Genomic DNA, 11,658 nt, shown 5'->3' on the forward strand with positions numbered 1-11,658 from the left:
ATAAATCACATTCCTTACAACACTCCAAAGTAGCATTTTCAACCTCAGGGTGCTAATAGGATCCAGCAGGAGAAAGAAATGTCAGCTAAGTAGCAGGCGCTGTTTGGAGAGTGCAATGGAGCTGATCCACAGCCCCGGGGCAAAAGGAGCAATCCCAGGGCAAAGGTTAAAGAGTTCAGGAGCACTTCAGCCTCCTTAATTGTAACAGGGCCTCTTCCACAGAGCCAGATGGATGGCTTCAGCCGGGCAGGGGGGCAATGCGGGGCCAGCAGCAGCACTGGCTGGAGGGATGCAGGGGACAGCAGCAGAGGGGACCGCGGCAGAGGGGATGCAGTGGAGGGGACACGATGGAGGAGACTGAGGAGGGGACTGTGATGGAGGGGCATGGTGGAGGAGATCATGATGGAGAGGATTGTGGTGGAGAGGATGTGGTGGAGGGGATCAGGATGGAGGGGACATGCTGGAGGGGATGTGGTGGGAAGGACATGGTGGAGAGGATCAGGATGGAGGGGATGCGGTGAAGGGGACGTGTTGGAGGAGATGTGGTGAAGGGGACTTGGTGGAGAGGATCATGATGGAGGGAATATGGTGAAAGCATTGTGGTGGAGGGGATGTGGTGGAGGGGACTTGGTGGAGGGGCTCCTGATGGAGAAGAGATTAAAGTGAATGTGATGGAGAGGACATAACAGAGGGGATCATGGTGAAGGGGACACCATAGAGGAGATGACAGCAGCTCCTCACCTCTCCCCAGAATGCCACTGGAAAGGTTGCCCCTTCTGTTGCAAGCCTGTCTCCAATCTTGGCCCAAAAGTGAGGATCTCTGTGAGAAAGAGCTGATGCTGTGGAGGTTCTGTTGCAAGAGCTCAGCACATCTCTCACCCAGGCGGCTAAAGAACAGAGAACAACTCCAGCTGCCAAGGAAATATCTCTGTGCTCCCCTGAAAATCCTAAGGAGGGTTGTGAGGAGCAGGCAGGGGAACTGGGGAGTGCTGCTGTTCTTGTCCTTTTTGTTGTTTTTTTAAACAGGATTTCTTTTCTGGTTCCCTTTTGTTTGGCATCTTCAGAATCCAAACCTGTTTCGTGCCAGCCCCAGGGTGCTTTGGCTGCTCAGGTGCCTCAGATAACATTTTTCAGTCGAGTTTTGACTTGTTTCCTGACACACATCTGACAAATGGCATCAAAAGCTGATGTTCTGCATGGAAAAGGTTTTTTTTCCCCCCTTCCTCTCTTTCTTTCTTTCTTTTTTTTTCAATTTAAAGGGGGAAACAACAACAACAGCAAAAAAAAAAGCCCCTAGAACAAGAATATTTCGTTCATTTCTCCCCAGCGAGGTCCTTGCTGTTTCCCTGGTGATAAAAGCACAAGGCTGACTCTTGAGACACAGGCATTTAATTCCCAGCTCCACCACAAGCCCCCGCGGTGACCTTGAACCAAGCCACTTAGGCTCCCATCCTGAGATGTTTGCTTTTCTTACTCGAAGCTTCTTGTTTGGCCTCACCGCTTGGGAGAATGCCTTGGAAAACACAGTTCCTCGCAGGCAGGAATACTCTTGCCCATCTCACCACCCACCCAGCCCACGCTGGAGGTGCTGCCCGCTGGGGGATGCTTCGCTCTGGAGCCCACCTGGGCTGGCCTGGGCTGCTGAGCGGTGGATGGAGGGACACGGATGCCATCTCGTGGGAAGAGTTGAGCTTAGCCCCCATGGGCAGCCACAACCATCCCCCGACCTGTGTTTCTCCTGCTCCAGGGTTTTACCAGTACCCTCCAGCCCCCCCAGAGCCCAGATTCATCCGGACAAGCTGCAGAAGTGGATCCGTGTGAAGCTCAGGAGGTTCGGGCAGACAAAGCCCCAAGTCCTGCGGCTGGGTCAGGGCAATTGCTGGTGTCAGCACAGGCTGGGGGATGACTGAGAGCAGCTCTGAGGAGGAGGACTTGGGGTGCTGGGGGGTGAAAAGCTGGAGATGAGGCAGCATTGTGTGTGTGCTCACAGCCCAGACCCAGCCGTGGGCTGGGGGCTGATCCTCAGCAGCATGGACAGCAGGGGCAGGGAGGGGGTTCTGCTCCTCTGCTGAGACCCCTCCCTGCAGTGCTGGGGCCAGCTCTGGCCTCCTCAGCACAGCACAGACAGGGACCTGTAGGACTGGGGCCAGAAGAGGCCACAGCAGTGATGGGAGGCTGGAAACCCTCTGCTGTGAGGCCAGACTGAGAGGGTTGGAGTCCATAGGATCTCAGGATGTCAGGGGTTGGAAGGGACCCAAAGAGATCATTGAGTCCACCCCTGAGTTGTTCAGCATGGAGAAGAGAAGGCTCCAGGGAGACCTTCTGGGTGGCCTTTCAGTGCTTAAAGAGGTGGATAAGAAGGGTGGAGAGGGAGCATAGTGATGGGCTAAGGGGTGATGTCCCTGCTGACTGCCGTGGAGCTGTAAAGGTCCCTTCCCACCCAAACCAGTCTGTGATTCTGTGATGCAGTGCTCCCCATTCTCCCTGGGATGCAGCTGTGCCACCCAGACATCACCAAAGATCTTTGGGAGAGTGACAGGGAGAGGAAGAGAAGAGCTGGGTCTTGCCCAGCTCTAAGATCAGGGATGGAAGCATCTCTGCTCCCAACCACCCCTTGAGGATTCCTCAGTCCCCTTAACCTTGGGGAGCTGTCATGATTTAACCCCAAGTAGTAACTAACCTCCATGCAGTCACTCACTCACTCCTCCTCCTCCTCCTCTTCCATCCAGTGGGATGGGGAAGAGAATGGATTAAATAAAATGGAGGAGAAGTTGGGGGTTGAGATAAGAACAGTTTAATAACTCAAACAAAAGATGATAATAAAATACAGCAGTCATCATCATGAAAAGGAATACACACACACATCCACCTCCCCCCCCAAAAAAAAGAGAGAGAGAGAGAAATAACCCCCCCAGAAAAGACAAATGATGCAGAATGCAATTGCTCACCTCCCCCAGCCAACTCCCCCCCCCCCCCCCCCCCCCCCCCCCCCGGTTTATAGACTGGGAATATCCCTTTGGATAGCTTGGATGGGCTCCTGGCCGTGCTCCCTCCCAGCTTCTTGTGCAGTTCCTCGCTGGCAGAGCAGAGGAAACTGAAAACTCCTGAACTGAGGATAAAAGCTACTGAGCAACAACGAAGGCATCAGCACTGTGCCCGAACTGCAGCACTGGGCCAGCTCCTGGGAAGGGAATTATCCCAGCACCAGAGCAGCCAAGTGACAAAGAGCTCACCTGGAGCACAGCTCAGATCCTTGCGTTTATCTCACAGGGATGGGGATGATGAGCTCCGGAGCTGCCTCTTCCTCCCCTCCCGGCGATGGCCCTGGCTTCATCTCCGTCCCTCACTACAGGGGTTTAGGAGAGCAGCAGGGCAGCAAGGACACAGGGCAGCAGCAGGCAGCTGCCAGTGAGACTGGGGGATGCCCGGGGGGGGTCGGGGGACCCGTTGCAGAGGTCTGTGTCGCAGCAGTGGATGCGGACCCCGGGCAGCTCCTGCTGCTGGCAGTGCCGGGAGGTGGCACAGCCGCTGGCCAGCAGGATGCCCAGGACCACTGCAAGGCAAGCAGAGCGCAGGACATCAGGGACAGGGCGACAAGAGGGAGGATGCTCTACCAGCCTTATACCAGGGCCAGACCCCGACGGAAGGCGACAGGGTCTGCTCTGAGGTGTCAGCATCCCCAGGCACCCCCAGCGACCCCTCCGGGCAGACTCACCACTCTCTGTCTTAATGCAGAAGCGGTGCTTGAAGCCCTGGTGGGAGTGGGAGCAGGTGATCACCTCCGGCTTGGAGCAGCCCATGTCCACGTTTTTGGTGCCAACGATGATGTTGCAGCCATAACACTGGAGCCCAGAGACTAAACAAGAACCAGATGAAACCAAGCTGGATTTTTGGGTTAATTTGCTGCTTTTTTATTTACCGGGGGGGAGGGGAATGTTTTATCTCCTTCCTAGATGCCCTCTGAGGACAGCTTTGCAGCCTTCTCTGCCTCGCCAGGTCGCATTAACCGAGCCAGAGCCCGGAGCTGGGTACTGGAGTACCCAGTGGGTCCAGGATGGAAGCGTCTCCCACTAGAGGTCAGTGCGGAATCAGGGATTAGCAGGAGATTTCCTGCGGGATCAAATCGTGGGAACAAGGGAGCTTTGAACCAGCAATGAGCAGGTGAAACCTCCCAGCCACAGACATCACCCAGCCAGGGCTCAGCTGCTCTGCGAAACAGCTTCTGCCCATTTCACCACACTCCTCCAGCGTCAGCAGTGTTCACACCACGGGGAATGTGGTTTGGGTTCCTCCTCCCTGGAGATGGTCCTGGTGTTATCACAGGCAAGAGGCAAAACAGCCCAGAAAGAGAAGAGGGAAATCCTTGCTCAGAGAAGCTGTGACCCAGCAACCCTGGGACAGCGACCTCGAGGTGTGTGTCCCCACCCAGAGCTCTGCACACTTGGACTGGTGGCAGCTCAGTCAGTGGCTATGTCTGAGAATTGTTTGCCCTGAACCAGCCATTTTTAAGGGTTCTTGAGCCCCCCCAAAAAAGCCTTCCAAGGATATTCATCCACATTCCCCCCAGAGTTGAAGGCAAACACTCAGCCCTGGGGTGATTCATCACAGCAGCAAAAAAAAACAGGTTGCCCTTACTACTGCTGTTACCTTTCCCTGCCTCTCAATTCCAACCTGAAGTCCTTCCCAAGGGTTCCCTTTTGCTCCAGTGGAGTTTTGGGGGGGGAGGTGAGTGAACATCTCACTCAGCTGGGCATGGCAAGTGGACCCTCTGTCCCAGCAGCACTGGGGAAGGAGAGTCCAAGGCATCCCAGCTCCTGGCCCACTCTCCTTAGAATCGTGGAATCAGTCAGGTTGGAAAAGACCTTTCACATCATCAGTCCAACCACTAACCCAGCACTGCCAGGTGGCCACCAAACCACCTCCCTCAGCACCACATCTCCGTGGCTCTACCATGCCCTCGTTTGGGTACCAGACATGAGGCCATTGGCTCCTTCCAAACCCACCGACACACAGCAACATGCAGCCACATCTCTCAGGGTGGATAATGTCCCAGATGCATCCCAAGGATAAACCACACCTTCAACAAGCAGGGCTTGAGAGGATGTCAGCAACCACAGCTGCAAAGCACAGGCACACTCTGCACCCCAGGACCGCGGCACTTACCCTCCGGCAGGACGAACACCACAGTGATCAGGGAGAGGATCCCGTGGGCACCTCCAGGTATGTGTCCTGAGAGCATGGGGCTCAGCTCCTGGCGCCCACCTAGGGCTGAGAGGACAAACACTTGGATCCTGGGGAGCAAGCAGAGCCTTCTTCTCCTCCTGGCTCTTCCCCTCCTGGTCGCTCGCTTTTCACCCCGCGGAAGCAAAACAAAGGGCGCAGCAGAGGCTGGGCTGCTCCCCTGCTTCCCCAGCCAGCCCCGTGGTGCCTCTGCTCAGTTTCTCCCTTTTCCCTCCTGAGAAATCCCCTGATTCTCTCAGCTGATGCACAGACGTATGTGCTCCCCTCAGTTATTTCTGTCCTATTTCCTCTGTCCACGATCACTTCCCATTAATACCACCGTGCAGCAGCTCTTGGAGAGAAATTCTCCCTAATCAAGATTTAGTTTTAAATCCACTTCAAAATCCTCTAATTCAGTTGGATTAGGCAGAAGGGGTTTGGGGAGATGTGTGGTTTAACTTTACTTTCCCCTCCCACCCCCCTCCTCTGTTGTGGGGGTTTTTTTTTCCCCCCTTCTCTGAGCTGCTTCATCTCCACCAACAGCTCTCGGTGACATCTTGTGCTGTTTAAAGAGGGCAGGGATCGTTTTATTAAGGAGAAGCAGTCAATTAATTTACACCAATCTAAGGCTGGAGGCTCTCTAGCAAGGCCTAAGGGTGGCTGTGGGGTTAAAAGGAACAACCTGAAGGAGACAGAAGTGGGTTTGAATGGAAACGTACAAGGAAGTAGCTGCCTTGTTAAAACAGTGGGAAGCCAAACGGGGCCAGCCCTGGGCTTGTGTCAGCTCTGGAGGAGGGGGCTGGGGGCAAAGCAAAGGAAAGCATCAAGCTGTGATGGTTCCAGTCCTGAGGGGGGTCAGGACTAGACTCACAGCTATGCAGAGCATCACAAACATCGCCAGCTGCAGGATCAGCCTCCCCCCAGCCTGAGTCCTTTTTTGGCTCTTCCATTGCTGTCCCCACAAGCAAAGGCTCAGCTTTCAGTGGAGCTAATGGGACTTAGGGAGCTAATGCTTACTAATGAGGGAACGTGACTGAGTGTGGGGGATTAAAAAATTAAAATGACAAAATAAGATGCTTAATGTAGCTCATCCAGCAACTGCCTGCTAGCAGCACCTGAAACCCACCCAGCCCTGGGCACCCCCAGACCACCTCCTCTGCCAGATGCATCCCCTAGCCAGGACCTGAGTTTCACACAGCTTAGAATGATCAGCCCTGTGAGGAGAGGCTGAGGGAGCTGGGGGGGTGCAGCCTGCAGCAGAGGAGGCTCAGGGCAGAGCTCATTGCTGCCTGCAGCTGCCTGCAGGGAGGCTGTAGCCAGGTGGGGTTGGGCTCTGCTGCCAGGCAGCCAGCAACAGAAGAAGGGGACACAGCCTGAAGCTGTGCCAGGGCAGGTCTAGGCTGGATGTTGTTAGGAAGTTGTTGTCAGAGAGAGTGATTGGCATTGGAATGGGCTGCCCAGGGAGGTGGTGGAGTCTTTGTGGCTGGAGGTGCTGAAGCCAAGCCTGGCTGGGGCACTTAGTGCCATGGTGTGGTTGGTTGGTCAGGGCTGGGTGCTAGGTTGTGCTGGCTGAGCTTGGAGCTCTCTGCCAACCTGCCTGGTTCTATGATTCTATGATAGAATTGTTGTGGTTGGAAGAGACCTTTAAGCTCATCCAGCCCAACCATCAACCCAGCACCACCATGGCCATTAAATCATGTCTCTAGGTGCCATGCCCACAGGTTTCTTGAACACCTCCAGGGACAGGGACTCCACCACCCCCCAGGCAGCCTGTTCCCACACCTGACCACTCTTGCAGGGAAAAAATATTTCCTAATATCCAACCTAAACCTGCCCTGGCACCTTCATTAGTGAGCATGTTTGATAATACTTCACTGAGAGGCAGCCCAAACTTGTCCAAGGACAGACAGCTGCAGCTCAGGAGGGGCAATTAGCACCTGGGAGCAGTGCCTAAGTAAAGCAGCTCATTTATTCAAATCACTTTAAGCCACCCACGGTGTCTCACTTGCCTCAAAACAATGTGATTAGAGCAACTGTCTGCCACAGCAAAGCCTGAAAGCCTCGGGGAGAAGGGATAAAATGCAGGAAATGGGATTGATTTAAACGCATGCATAAATCAGGGCGTTCAATAAGGAGGGGGAAACTAACTTTTAATCCCTTAATAAACTCATCGGTGCCTGGAAAGGGCAGCCAGGAGCAGCCTGGGCTCTGCAGCAGGGATGCAGCAGCTCTGCACAGCTGGTGAGGCTGGGGCCATGCAGAGCTCCGGGCGCAGCACCTGGATCCACGGCTGCAGCCAGCAAAACGGCTGCCGAGGAGGGCAGCAGCTGGACCTTCCCACGGGGAACCGAGCTGTGGGGACAAGGGAGAGCTGGTGGGGACAAGAGACAGTGCAATGCACTAAACCTGGTGTCGGTGGGGACAAGGGACAGCACAATGCACTAAACCTGGTGTCGGTGGGGACAAGGGACAGCACAGTGCCCTAGAACTGCTGTCGGTGGGGACAAGGGACAGCACAGTGCCCCAGAACTGCTGTCGGTGGGGACAAGGGACAGCACAGTGCCCTAGAACTGATGTCGGTGGGGACAAGGGACAGCACAGTGCCCCAGAACTGATGTCGGTGGGGACAAGGGACAGCACAGTGCCCTAGAACTGCTGTCGGTGGGGACAAGGGACAGCACAGTGCCCCAGAACTGATGTCGGTGGGGACAAGGGACAGCACAGTGCCCCAGAACTGATGTCGGTGGGGACAAGGGACAGCACAGTGCCCCAGAACTGATGTCGGTGGGGACAAGGGACAGAACAATGCACTAAACCTGGTGTCGGTGGGGACAAGGGACAGAACAATGCACTAAACCTGGTGTCGGTGGGGACAAGGGACAGAACAATGCACTAAACCTGGTGTCGGTGGGGACAAGGGACAGCACAGTGCCCTAGAACTGATGTCGGTGGGGACAAGGGACAGAACAATGCACTAAACCTGGTGTCGGTGGGGACAAGGGACAGCACAGTGCCCCAGAACTGATGTCGGTGGGGACAAGGGACAGAACAATGCACTAAACCTGGTGTCAGTGGGGACAAGGGACAGCACAGTGCCCCAGAACTGATGTCGGTGGGGACAAGGGACAGAACAATGCACTAAACCTGGTGTCAGTGGGGACAAGGGACAGCACAGTGCCCTAGAACTGATGTCGGTGGGGACAAGGGACAGAACAATGCACTAAACCTGGTGTCAGTGGGGACAAGGGACAGCACAGTGCCCTAGAACTGATGTCGGTGGGGACAAGGGACAGAACAATGCACTCAACCTGGTGTCAGTGGGGACAAGGGACAGCACAGTGCCCTAGAACTGATGTCGGTGGGGACAAGGGACAGAACAATGCACTAAACCTGGTGTCAGTGGGGACAAGGGACAGCACAGTGCCCTAGAACTGATGTCAGTGGGGACAAGGGACAGCACAGTGCCCTAGAACTGATGTCGGTGGGGACAAGGGACAGCACAATGCACTAAACCTGGTGTCAGTGGGGACAAGGGACAGCACAGGGCACTAAACCTGGTGTCAGTGGGGACAAGGGACAGCACAGGGCACTAAACCTGGTGTCAGTGGGGACAAGGGACAGCACAGGGCACTAAACCTGGGTCAGTATGATAGTCTCATCCTAGTGTTGATGGGACCGAGGGAGAGCACCGTGACTTCATCCCAGCGTTGGAGGGGACAGGGGACAGCATGGTGCACTAAACCTGGTGGGTTTTGGAGACGAGGAGCAGCACAGTGCACTAAAACCAGCGCTGGAAACAACTGATGTCCCAATGCCCTCAGCCTGGCGTCGGGGGGTGGGGGCCATGGTGCTCTCAACCCAGTGTTAGCAGAAGCAGTGCAGGATGCTGGGGTGGGTATCCCCAGTGGGAACATCACCCCAGCCCATCTCCCGGAGCTGTTTGGAGGTGTGTTTTGGGTTGTTTATTCTCCTGGAATGCTGAAGGCAAAGTCCTTTAGAAAAAAAAAAAAAAAGGGGGGGGGGGGAACTCCACCCTCTGCTTCCCTGTTTCTTATAACTCATCGTCAGGTCTGAAGTTGAGGGAGACTTTTCCAGCCCGGGAGCGGCGGGAAGAGGCCAGGGAAAGACTTTCCTCCCGCGACTGAGGACAGTGTGAGGAGCAAATCCGCCGGTACCCTCCGGCTCCCACTTAAACCTTCGGGATACCCAGAAAGACGGCTAAAGCCTGCGCAGATTAGACGGCTTCGACGGAAAATCCTGCTTTAGAGCTCATCTCTACGGGAGGCAGAGCCCAGGGCATGGCACCCACCCATCCAACTCCCTCCCCGACACCCACCGGCACCCACCGCCGGCGGCGCTCGTCGCACCGGGCACCAAGCAGGTGAGACTCGAACCTCTCCCTCCGCTTCTCCGCCGGCCATAGGGAGGCACGGAAGGGCCCGCCCCCGGGAAAAGGTGCCCGCTGATTGGCAGAGCACCTGTTCGTCAAGCGGGGGGATGCCGACAGCAGGGGGCAGTGGGAGGGGAGACGGGTTCCGCGCTCTGATTGGCTAGAACTGATGAATATATTAAGCGGGCTGCGCAAAAGTGCCGTTTCGGCGCTATTTTAGAGGAGTTTTGGGGGGAATATATAAATACTGGAAGTAAATCTGCAATATTAGAATAGAGAACAGAGAGATGAAAACATTCGGGAAGGAAAAAAGGACGCAAACTGTTTTCACCCAATCTTTTAGAGAAGATAATCTTTGGAGGTTTAAATACCATAGAAGGCAGCAGAACTTGCGTGTTGTATGAAAGGAGAGAAGGTTAGCACTCCCCTTGATAAGGATGGAAGAGGCCCTTGTGGCCTATACAACACGCATACGGTTAAGGCACTGCCACCTACTTCGTGGCATCTAACCATGTTTTTTTTCCCCGCCCCTCCGGGTATCACATAAAACCCCAGCGGCCTCCCGGTCATTTCTTCACACAGATTCTCCTTTTGCCTCAGTCTAAAAGCACCCAGCAGGACACAGCCTCAAGGAGATGGTTCTGCTCCCCTCAGTAGTTCTAATGTGCTCCAGCCTCTTACCAGCTTGCACCCAATGGAAGCAAAGTGATGCCTCAACCCGAGAAAGGTGAGACCACAACTGGAATATTGTGTCCGGTTCTGGGGCCTTCAGTTCAAGGACCTCAGGGAACTGCTTGAAAGAGTCCAGCACGGAGACACGAAGATGCTGCAGGCAGTGGAACATCTCCCTGTGAGGACAGGCTAAGGGAGCTGGGGCTTGGAGCAGAGGAGCCTGAGAGCTGCCCTCATTGCTGCTGACAAAGATGTGCAAGGCAGAGTTGGAAGGATGGAGCCAGGCTCTGCTCAGGGATGACCAATGGCAAGAAAAGGGGCACTGGGGGCAAGCTGGAGCAGAGGTGCCATGGGAACAAAAAGGAAAACCTTTTTGCTCTGTGAGTATTGGAGCCTTGAAGCAGGCTGCCCAGAGAGGCTGTCTTCTCTGGAGGCATTCCAAACCCACCTGGATGTGTTCCTGTGTAACCTGCTCTGAGTGATCCTGCTCTGGTAGGGCAGTTGGACTGGATGATCTTTCAACAGCCCTTCCAATCACCAACATTTTGTGATTCAGGCCAGTAGTATTATTCCTTTTACAAAGGGCAGCTTCCCAGGGGATCCTTTACATCAGGGCTAGAGAGGGACTTTGTATAAAGGCATGGAGAAGCAGGATGGAGGCTAATAGCCTTAAGCTGTAAGGAGCTAGGGGTGGGCAGCCTGCAGAAGAGGAGGCTCAGGGCAGAGCTCATTGCTGTCTAAAACTACCTGCAGGGAGGCTGTAGGCAGGTGGGGTAGGGCTCTTCTGCCAGGCACACAGCAACGAAAGGGGTATACAGCATCAAGCTGTGCCTGGGCAGGTTCAGGATGGATGTTGAAAGGAAGTTGTTGGCAGAAAGAGCGATTGGCATTGGAATGGGCTGGCCAGGGAGGTGGTGGAGTCGCTGTGTCTGGAGGTATTGAAGCAAAGTCTGGCTGGGGCACTTAGTGCCATGGTCTGGTTGATTGGCTAGGGCTAGATGCGCTTGGACGCCTCTTCCAACCTGCTTGATTCCATGATGCATTAGGAGGAAATTCTTTTCCATGAAGGTGGTGAGGCACTGGAGCAGGCTGACCAGAGACAGTGTAGAGGCTCCAAGCCTGGAAGCATTCAAAGCCAGATCAGATGCAGCCTTAAGCAACTTGCTCCAATAGTCTGTCTACACGTTGAAACTAGATGATCTTTAAGGTTCTTTACTTCCAGCCCAAAGCACTCTGCCCTTCCATGCTATAAAACATTACTAAATCTATGCAAAAATGCTCTTCTGGAGTACCAGAACTCCACACTCCTCCCCTTCCTCATCTCTTCCTCCTCTTCTCCTTTCTCTTAATCTCTTCTTCCTCCAGCTCCTCACTCC

At 54.7% G+C, this 11,658-nt stretch overlaps 1 non-coding gene across 1 annotated transcript; it reads left to right on the plus strand.

Moving 5' to 3' along the window:
• Nucleotides 1-10,003: 10,003 nt before the first annotated feature.
• On the plus strand, nucleotides 10,004-10,131 carry LOC135190354 (U6atac minor spliceosomal RNA). Its single transcript, XR_010308490.1, has one exon. It is a non-coding gene; the product is annotated as a U6atac minor spliceosomal RNA (small nuclear RNA).
• Nucleotides 10,132-11,658: the final 1,527 nt, after the last annotated feature.

This window comes from Pogoniulus pusillus, chromosome 35, assembly GCF_015220805.1.
Source record: "Pogoniulus pusillus isolate bPogPus1 chromosome 35, bPogPus1.pri, whole genome shotgun sequence".
In the NCBI taxonomy this organism is placed as follows: domain Eukaryota; kingdom Metazoa; phylum Chordata; class Aves; order Piciformes; family Lybiidae; genus Pogoniulus; species Pogoniulus pusillus.